The following is a 10,156-nucleotide window of genomic DNA, read 5'->3' on the forward strand; positions in this document are numbered from 1 at the left end:
GGCCTGGCACTTGGTACTTCAGGTAGGAAAGGTATGTGTCCCAGCTCAGCATCAGGCCATTGATGTAGCTGACTCAGAACTGGGGTGGCACGAAGAAGAAATTCACCAATTGTGCAGCAAGCCACATGCACCAGTCAGCCTTGTAGAATTTCCAGGACTTGTCCCGCAGCTCCCGGCAGCTCTTGCCTAGAAACTGGCCTTCTAGGCAGCCAAGACCCAAGAAGTACCAGACATACAGCATGGGAGATGCCACCAGCTGGTCGACGGGGACCCTCCTGGGGATATTTAGGAGGCAGGACGCGGGGAGCAGGAGGTCTGACCAGAGGTGACAGTAGTGCAGGAAAAGGCTGGTGCTGCAGCCCACTGCAAACATGCTCTCGGAGCACAGCGGGTTGAACTTCTGGCTCAGCAGCCCCGGGATCTCCCACCACCGGCGCGCGCAGCCCGGGTTCGCGATGACAGCGCCACAGTCCAGCGTGTTAGTGAGGAGAAGCGCATGGCCTCAGAACAGGGGCTGCCCCGCCGCCCACAGGCAGCGCCCTCAGCGGCAGCAGCCGAACACCACTGCCCCGTGGGGACTTCGGTAAAGAAGACAAATATTTAAGCGGTAATTGCAATTAAACCAGAGAAGTGCTATAAAGTAATAATAGTGATAATAGCTAATTCTTTCTGAGCACTCAGTGTGCCAGAACCTTATGTATTTACTCAAGTAATCCTCACAGCAATCTATGAGACAGATACTAAAGAGAAAAAAAGGTGTGTTTAAGATCTGCTGGAACATAGAGAAGAAAACACTTCACTCTAGGGAGGTCAGACATTTGAGCCAAGTCCTATAGGATGTATATGTTGATAAGAGGAAGTGATTTATCAACCGGTATAACATAAATTATGCCACAGGAATCCCAAATCTCCAAATCTTGATGGCTGATAACTACAAAGTTTATAGTTGCTCACAAAACCTGACAGGTTGGCTTAGGGACTATTCATGCCTCCTTATTCTGGGACCCAGAATGACAGAGCCTTCACCTTTTGAAGTATCACCAGCTACCATAGCAAGAAAAAGGGGTGTGGTAAACCACACATTAGCTCTTCAAGTCTCTACCACTTGTGTTGTTTTCATTTGCCAAAACAAGTCACATGGGCACACCTAGCTTCAATGGGGAAGAAAAGTGCCATCCTAAAGTCTACCTAAAAGTAGGAGAACAGGAATACTAGAGAATAATACTAATGCCTACTAAGGGGTAGAGAGGATGAGTAAACCTAGGATAAAGGACATACACAAAGGCATGAACATGAACGAGAGTTTGGTACACCTATGGTTTCAATTATAAAAGCACAGGATGCACAGGGTAGAAAAGTGTGAAAAGGAGAGAAAAAAGTGAGTGAACACACTTGGGAAGTTTAGATTTCATCTTTTAGACCATACGAAATTATTCAGGATTTCAAGCAGAGAAGAGAAGCTATCAAAATTTTCATTTAGAAAGACCATGCTAGCTGAAGCAAAAAAGAAAAATTAAAAGGAAGAGATTAGAGCTAAGGGGACTGTATGAGTTTCCTATTGCTGGGTAACAAGTTGCCACAGACTTAGCAGCTCGAAACAGCACATATTTATTACCTCGCAGTTTCTGTAGATCAGAAGTCTGGGGACAGCTTAGCTGAGTTCTCTGCTTCCAAGACTCACCAAGTTGCAATCCAAGTGTCAACTGGATCATCAGAGGCTCAAATGGGGAGAGATTCACTTCCAAGCTCCCTCATGTTGTTGGCAGAATTCACTTTCTTGCAGCTGTAAGACTGAGGGTTTTAGTTTCTTGCTGGAGGCCACCCTAAACTCCTAAAAGGTAACTCACAGTTCTTTGCCACAGGGGCTCCTCCAACATGGCCACTTTGTGACAGTTTATTTATTCAAAGTCAACAAGGGAGAGTCTTTCACCTCAGGGAGGGCCTAGACCTCTTTTAGGGCTTTCAGCTGATTAAGTCAGGCCCAAACAGGATAATCTTGATTATCAATTGGTTTTCAAGGGGAGGGGATTATACAGCGCTTGACTAACAGAGGTTAGGAATAATTTGAGCCACCCTACAGTCTGAGCACAACAGGAATTAAATGAAAGGATATTTCAAGAGTCCAGGTGAAAAGTTATAAGATCCCAGACAAAGATTCGAAAATGTTTAGGAGATACAAATATGTCTTAGATATAATTTAAACTTTAGATAATGATCAGTTTGGTTCTTTATTTTCTTATCTGTAGAACTGTACTCTGATAGTACTCAAAATAAATATTTTTTAATGTTTTGACCTTTAAAAGAGCCACAAATATTTCAAATATCTGGATCATTCTAGCCAAGAGCAAAAATAAAACAAAATCTATAAAATAGTAGATTACCAAGCACTGAGTCCTATGCCACAACTCACACATAAAAACTAGTAATTAATTTATAGTAACACCAATAAGGTTTATATGTAATTTGTGACTTGAAAAATAATGTACAACATATAATTGATAAAACTTATGTTGCATTTTTTATAGTTTACTATCAAAACAATTATTTAAAAACATATTTAGAATGGCAATTGTTTTTAAAGAGTAAGATAATTTAATATATATCTGTATATATATCTGTATATATTGTGCAAGATCTTTACTTATATAAATAATTTGAAAATCAAACAAATGTAAAGATGTCAGTTGAGCCAAAGTCATTGCAGTCAAGGCTGAAAGACATTTAATAACTATCTTAGAAAGTGACAAACCATCTGCCCCAATTGGCTCTAACTGCATGTGCTCATGATAAGCCATAAATATATATGATTGACTAAAGAGAGAGAAACAGAAAGGTAATGTCCATTTACATCCATGTATCCATTTTCCTGTTTTACCATTAGAGACCTTTTTAATGCCTATATTTTTTGAAATGCAACAAAAGTGACCAATACAATTATTTTAGATTCTATGTCAGCTACCATATAGTTTAGCTAAAATTAGAAGGAACTGGCAATTGAGGGAGATCAGTTGAGAATGGATGCAAAACACATTGTAAAGAGGTCGATTTCACACCTTTAGGATTAAAACACACCAGTTAAGAAAGTTGTGGAATAGTCTTTAAGTGAAAACTCAATCTCTGAACTAATATTTAACCTTGAGAATAGAAACCAGGGGGGAAAGCCTCCCAAATTTTCAACGACCCTTAAAGATAAAAATATTATGAAGAATCTCTGCTATCCAGAATTTCCAGAGCTCCAGAACACTTACTGTGCAGGAGTATGTTTTGCATCTGAGCTTCAAAAAATGCCATGTTATTTGCATCAAAGAAAAAAATCCAGTTAATTATTTCTCAGAAAACAAATCTATAATTTCTTTCTAAAAGCCCCCTTTGTGTATGTGTGAAAACTTCATGGAATTCCCAGGAATTCAACCAGCCAGATACCACCTCAACGCGTTTGCTTTTTAGAATTCTGTGACATGCACACTGCCTGCTGAAGATGTGAAAGGACAAGTCAGAAGATAACGAGCCAATTTCAAGTGTCTTCACATTCTGTCAAAGTGAACACTGGAAAGTGTTTATCACTATTATTTATATAACATTGAAAGAAAAAAGATTTCGAAATTTGTTGTGCTCTAGAATGGTCGGCTAACACTCCATAGATAATAACCAAAAAGTAAGTGCATGGTAACACCGCAGCACATCACTTAAAGAGAATCACTTTAAAAAGTGGTTTCATGAACTTTCGTGCCTCCCTAACAAACATTTTACATATAAAAATTAGCTCAAAAACATATTCGAAGGACTTTCATCACAATTACAACTTATTATTAGTTAAACAATAAAGAATGAATATAGTATCTTTAAAACAAAATCTTTTTGAGGTATGATTAACACACAGCACAATAACTGATTATATGTAAATACACAATTTGGCAAATTTTAACCTGTATAAAGCTGTGCAGTCACCTCCACAGTCTTTCCTCATTCCCATAGGTATTCCTTTCTCCTGTCCCTCCCTAGCCCTACATCCCCCATCCCTAGACAACCACAGATCTGCATTCTGTCACTTTAGATTAGTTTGCATTTTCTAGAATTTTATAAAAGTGGTACTATTTGCGTCTTGCTTCTTTCACTCAGCATTATTATTTTAAGATTCATTTGTATAGTTGTATGTATCATTCCTTCTGATTTCTAAGTAGTATTCCACTGCATAAATATAACATATTTTTTTATGTATTCACTTCTTGATGGATATCTAGGTTATTTCTAGTTTGGGCTATTATAAATAAAGCTGCTAAGAACATCCGTGTACAAGTCTATGTATAAACATAAGCTTCTGTTTCTCTTGGGTAAACATCGAGGAGCAAAATGACTGGGTCATATGTTAAGAGTATGTTTAACACTTTCAGAAACTGCCAAAATGTTTTTCAAAATTGTGGTACTTATTTACATTCCTATTTCACATGAATTCTGGTTTCTCCACATCTTCACCATACTTGATACAGTAGGTCTTTTTCATTTTACCCATTCGAAAAGTGTATGGTAGGATTCATTGCAGTTTTAATTTGCATTTATTTTCTTAACGAATAATGTAGTTGAGCTCTTTTCATGTGTTTATTTGCTATCTGTATATATTTTTGGTGATGTTCCTGTTCAAATTTTTTAAATTGGATTCTTTATCCTTTATCAGATGTATGCTTTGCAGATATTTTCTCTCAATCTGTGGCTTGTCTTTTTCTTCTTTTACAATGTCTTTCAAAGAGCAGAAGTTCTTCATTTTAATGCAGTCAAATTTATCACGTTTTTCTTTTGTAGATTGTGCTTTTGTTGTCATATGTGAGAAATATTTACCTAACCCATGATCAAAAAAATTTTATTTTCTTCTAGCAATTTTATAATTTAAGGTTTTACATATCTATAAGCCATCTTTAGTTAATTTTTATACATAGTATAAGGTATTGATCAAAGTTCATTTTCTGACTATAGATATCCAATTATTCTGGAACTATTTGTTAAAAATATTTTTTTCTCCACTGAATAGTGTGGGTATATTTCTGTACTCTCAACTCTGTTACCTTGATCTATTTATCTATGATATTGATCTGTTTACCCCAAGGCCACAGTCTTGATTACTACTGCTTTATAATAAACATTGAACAAGGGTTGTATTAGCCCATGAACTTTGTTTGTTTTTGAAAATTGTTTTTGCTATTCTATATTCTTTGCATTTCCATATGAATTTTAAGATCAACTTGTTAATTTCTATAAACATATATGCTGAGATTTTAATTGCAATTACATTGGATCTGTAGTTCAGTTTGGGGACACCTGACATCCTAACAATATTGAATCTTCCTATCCATAACATAGTGCATCTCTCTACCCACCTAGGTGTTTAATTTCTCTTAGTAACACTTTGCAGATTCCAGAGGTGTTGCACATCTTTAGTCAGATTCACCCCTAAGTATTTTATATTTTTGATGCTATATGAATAGTATTATTTATTTCAATTTCTAATTATTCATTACTAGTTAATAGAAATACAACTGATTATAATATATAATACAATACATATGATATATTATAGCGTAGTAAAATTGAATACATTACATTCTGCAACATTGGTAAATTCACATTTAGTATCATTTTTGTAAAATCCATCAGAATTTCTACATAAACAATCATGTCATCTACTTAAAAAAAAGTTTTAGTTCTTCCCTTCTAATTTGGATGCCTTTTATTTCTTTCTCTTGCCTGATTGCACTAGTTAGTATCTTCAATACAATATTGAATCAAAATGGTAATAGACATCCTTGCTTTGTTCCTGATCTTAAAGACAGTGCATTGAGTCTATTAAATATGATGTAGGCTCTAGATTTTTCACAGATGCTCTTTATCAAGTTGAGGAAGTTCCTTTCTATTTATAGTTTGCTAAGAGTTTTTATTAGGAATGGACATTGGATTTTGTCCAATATTGTTTATGAATCTAATGAGATGGTCATATGGTTTTTCTTTTTTTCTTTTTCTTTTTGCTAATATGCTGATTTTTATTGATTGATTTTGAAATGTTCAACCAATCTTATGCCTCTGAGATAAATTCCATTGGTCACAATGTAATCTTTTTATATATAGTTAAATTTTATTTGCTAAAATCTTGTTTAGAACTTTCGCAAATATGTTCATGAGAGATATGAGTCTATAGTTTTCTTATTAGTTTCACAGTAATCTGGTCTCATAGTATGAATTAAGAAGTATTTTTTCCTCTTCAGTTTTCTGGAAGCGTTCATGTAGTGTTCATATTGAAGCCACCTGGCTTCAATATGAAATTTTCTTCATGAAAACGTTTTTAACTACCTTGAATAGACAGTCAAATTCTTTAATAGATGTGGGACTATTTAGGTAATCTGTCTTTCTTAAGTGAACTTTAGTAATTTGCATTTTCAAGGAATTTTTCAATTTTATCTAAGTTGTTAAATTTATTTGTATAAAGTTATTCATAATTATTTATTATCTTCCAATAGTTGTAAGCTTTATTGTGATTTCCTCTCTCATTCCTATTATTGGTATTTGTGTCTTGTCTCTTTTTTCTTGATCACTCTGGCTAGCAGTTTATCACTTTAATTGATCTCTTCAAAGAAACAGATTTTGAGTTTAATGATTTTTCTCTACTGTTTTTGTTTTCTTTTTAATTGATTTCTAATCTCTTTATTATTTATTTTCTTTTGCTTTTCTTTTTCTAGTTTTCTAAGGTGGAAGCTAAGGTCATTTATTTGAGATTTTCTTGTTTTCTAATAAAATAAGCAGTTAGTTCTATAAATGTCCCACTAAGTACTGCTTTTTGCAGCAATATCCTACAAGTTTTAACGTGTTGTGTTTTTATTTTAATTCAGTTCAAAAATTTTTTTTAATTTTTCTCTTGATTTTTTCTTTATCCCATGGGTTATTTAGACTTTAGAAATGTAGATTTTTTGTTTCCAAATATTTAGGAATTTCCCAGAGATCTTCTGGTTATTGATTTCTAATTTAACTCCACAGTAAGAAGATACATTTTTTATGACATGAATACCTTTAAACTTATTGAGACATGTTCTATGCCCCCAAGATATGGTCTATCTTGGTAAATGGTCTGTGTGCATGTGAAAAGAATGTGCATTCTGCTGTTGGATGGAGTTTTCTAAAGATATGAATTAGGTTAAGTTTGTTAATAATATTGTTCAAGTCATTTATATCCTTGCTCATTTTCTGTCTAGTTTTTCTATCAATCCTTAAGAGAAAGTTTTTAAAACCTTTGACTTTACGCCTCAATATTCTGTTTGTGTTTTGAATTTCTGGTAGGTACATAAATGTTTTGGATTGTTATGTCCTCTTGATGAATTGACTCTCTTATCATTATAAAATCACATTCTTCATTCCTACTAAGAGTTATTGTTCTGAAATCTACTTTGTTTGCTATTAACAACTACTCTAGTTTTTATATGATTAGTATTAGCATGAAAATGTCCTTTTCCATTTATTATTTTTTACCTATTTGTGTTTTTATTTGAAAGTGTGTTTCTCATAAGCAGCATATAATTGAGTTTTGCTTTTTTATCCAGTCTGATAATCTATGCCTTATTACAGTGTTCAGGCCATTTACATTTAATACCATCATTAGTATGGTCAGTTTAAAGTTTATCATATTACTATATTTTTTTCTATATGTCTCATACATTCTTTTTCAATTTCCCTCTTTTTCTGCCTTCTTCTGGATTGAATAAAATAAATATATTTTTGCTAGGTATCGAATTGTAGATTGACAGTTTTTTCCTTCACTACTTGAAAGAGGTTGCTCCACTATTTTCTCACTTGTATTGTTTCACATGAGCAATCTATTGTCATTATCTTTATTCTTCTGTATGTAACACATATATTGTAGGAAGAAAAATCACCCATACCTGATTTAGATGATGACATTTGCAATTTTTGAGCTAATGAGGTTTAGATGAGATATTTTTTACTTTGTGTTGATCCTATAATTGGAGATTCTGAGATGGGGTAAATATATTTTACATATGGGACATGTATAGGTATACTTAGGGTAGAAGATGGACTCTGCTAGGCAAAATAATGGCCCCCAAAGATGTACATACCCTAATTCCCTGAACCCATAAATATGTTAGGTTACATGGCAAAAGGTAATTAAGGTTGCAGGTAGAATTAAGGTTGTTAATTGACCTTAAAATAGTGAGGTTATCCTGCATTGTCTGGTTGGATCCAAAATAATCACAAGGGTCTTTCAAAGTGGAAGTAGGGTCAGAGAGATGCTTATGTGCTGGTTTTGAAGATGGAGGAAGGGACCATAAGCCAAGGAATATGGGTGACCTCTAAAAGCTAGAAAAGATAAAGAGACATTTTTTTTTCCCTAGAACTTCCAGAAGAATGCAGTCCTGCTGACACCTTGATTTTAGCCAAGTAAGACACATGTCAGACTTCTGATCTGTAAAACTATAAGATAGTGAATTTATGTTGTTTTAAGCCTCTAAAGTTTGGGGTAATTTGTTACAGCAGCTATAGAAAACTAATACAATGTCTTCTTTCTTCTCTGGCTGCCTTTAAGATGTTCTTTTTATCACTGATAGATAACATCTTTACAGGCCATACATATATTCCTATCTTTACCCCAGAAAAGACACTAATAGAAAATGCAAATTTAAAAAAATTTTTTGTACCATTATAGAAAAAAACAATAGCTGAGAAAAAGGACAAGAGAAAGTTTAACAATGCATAGTTGGATTATTTATACAAAATACTTTCTATTGAAGATAGATCTTTAAAAAAGCATTGCCCTTTTCTTAATTAACTGTAGGCAATATCAACAACATTTGTAGAATTATTATCAAAATCCCTAAGACCTCAAAAGAAAGAAAGAAAAAGAAATATACATTAAAGCTGCTCCATGGGGGAATAGTGTTCATTAATGAGTCACATAAATATTTCCATATATATACCTGAAGGACATAAAGTAGGCTATTTTAATCTGGCCTTATATATTCATTTTAAGAATAATGCTTTAATAATGCTATCTATCAATCCAACTAAATTCTACATTTTATCAGGATTACAGAATCATATTGGGCTTTTAAGCCTCCTTTCTTCTTCAGAGGGCTTTCATATATAATGGCTTTAAATGTCACAATGGTCTTAAGAATTTCATCAAGAGGCAATAAGTATTCCCAGATAAAGCCAATTCCCCACCTCATCCACAAAAGCTAACATTGGTTAGATATTAGGTAAACTGCTTGTTTTCTAACTAAAAAAACTTGAGGATATTTTTAAGTAAATAAGGGATAAGAATTAAGAGAGGATATTCAGCTGTGTAGGCATCAAACAAGTGAATTTTGGCAAAGTGAGTTCATAATTTTCAGACAATTTTAGGTAAGCTACTTACATGAAAAAACCTTTTAAACTTTAAAAAAAATTACACAAGTCATGTGTGTTAATATTTAAAAATTAGAAGAAAAAGACAAATACATGGACCTATATCCCACTTCTTTTTTATTATTTATTTATTTGTTTGTTTGTTTGTTTGTTTGTTAGGCAAGGCAACCCTTGGTTAACCTCACAGATTGCAAGGACCTTGTCAGTTTACAATCCCTTATTTATTTCTATTTTTAGCGCCTACAGTACCTGGTCTTCCTAAGTGGTCTCCCATCTAAGTACTAACCCAGGCCGACCTTGCTTAGCTTCCAAGATCAGAAGGGATCGGGCTTGTTCAAGGTAGCATGGCCATAGACTCCTATATCCCACTTCTGAGGATAACATCTATTAATATGTCGGTGTACATATGTTGAGCTAGATATTTCCTGTTAGCCCCTATAGATTCACTCTCAATCCTGCCTAGCCTGCTCTGTGCCTTTAGAGGCTGATTTATATGGACTACATCAAAGAACCCCTTTGCAGTGTGACTTCTGCTTAAGTTCAGTGAATGAAGAACACCATTAAGAGAGTAGGGAGATAAAGGAAAGAGAGGCCAAGATATTCATTTCCCAGCAACCACAATATAATGCTGCTTTGAGAAGGCTGCATCCCTTTAGAAAAAGTTACAAATCCTATGAAAAAGCCATCTCCACATTGCTCTCCCTGCCTACAAGCCCCTTTCTTTGTTCTTTTCAGATGGGCCTAGAGGTGGTAAGCA

At 34.3% G+C, this 10,156-nt stretch overlaps 2 pseudogenes; both read right to left on the minus strand.

Annotated features, from left to right (window-relative positions):
• LOC105303493 overlaps positions 1–1,712 on the minus strand; it is an 8,650-nt pseudogene extending 6,938 nt beyond the window's left edge.
• Positions 1,713–9,636: 7,924 nt separating this feature from the next.
• On the minus strand, positions 9,637–9,755 carry LOC111731174 (annotated as a pseudogene).
• Between the last annotated feature and the right edge of the window lie 401 nt (positions 9,756–10,156).

This window comes from Pteropus vampyrus, unplaced genomic scaffold, assembly GCF_000151845.1.
Source record: "Pteropus vampyrus isolate Shadow unplaced genomic scaffold, Pvam_2.0 Scaffold10, whole genome shotgun sequence".
NCBI classification, from domain to species: domain Eukaryota; kingdom Metazoa; phylum Chordata; class Mammalia; order Chiroptera; family Pteropodidae; genus Pteropus; species Pteropus vampyrus.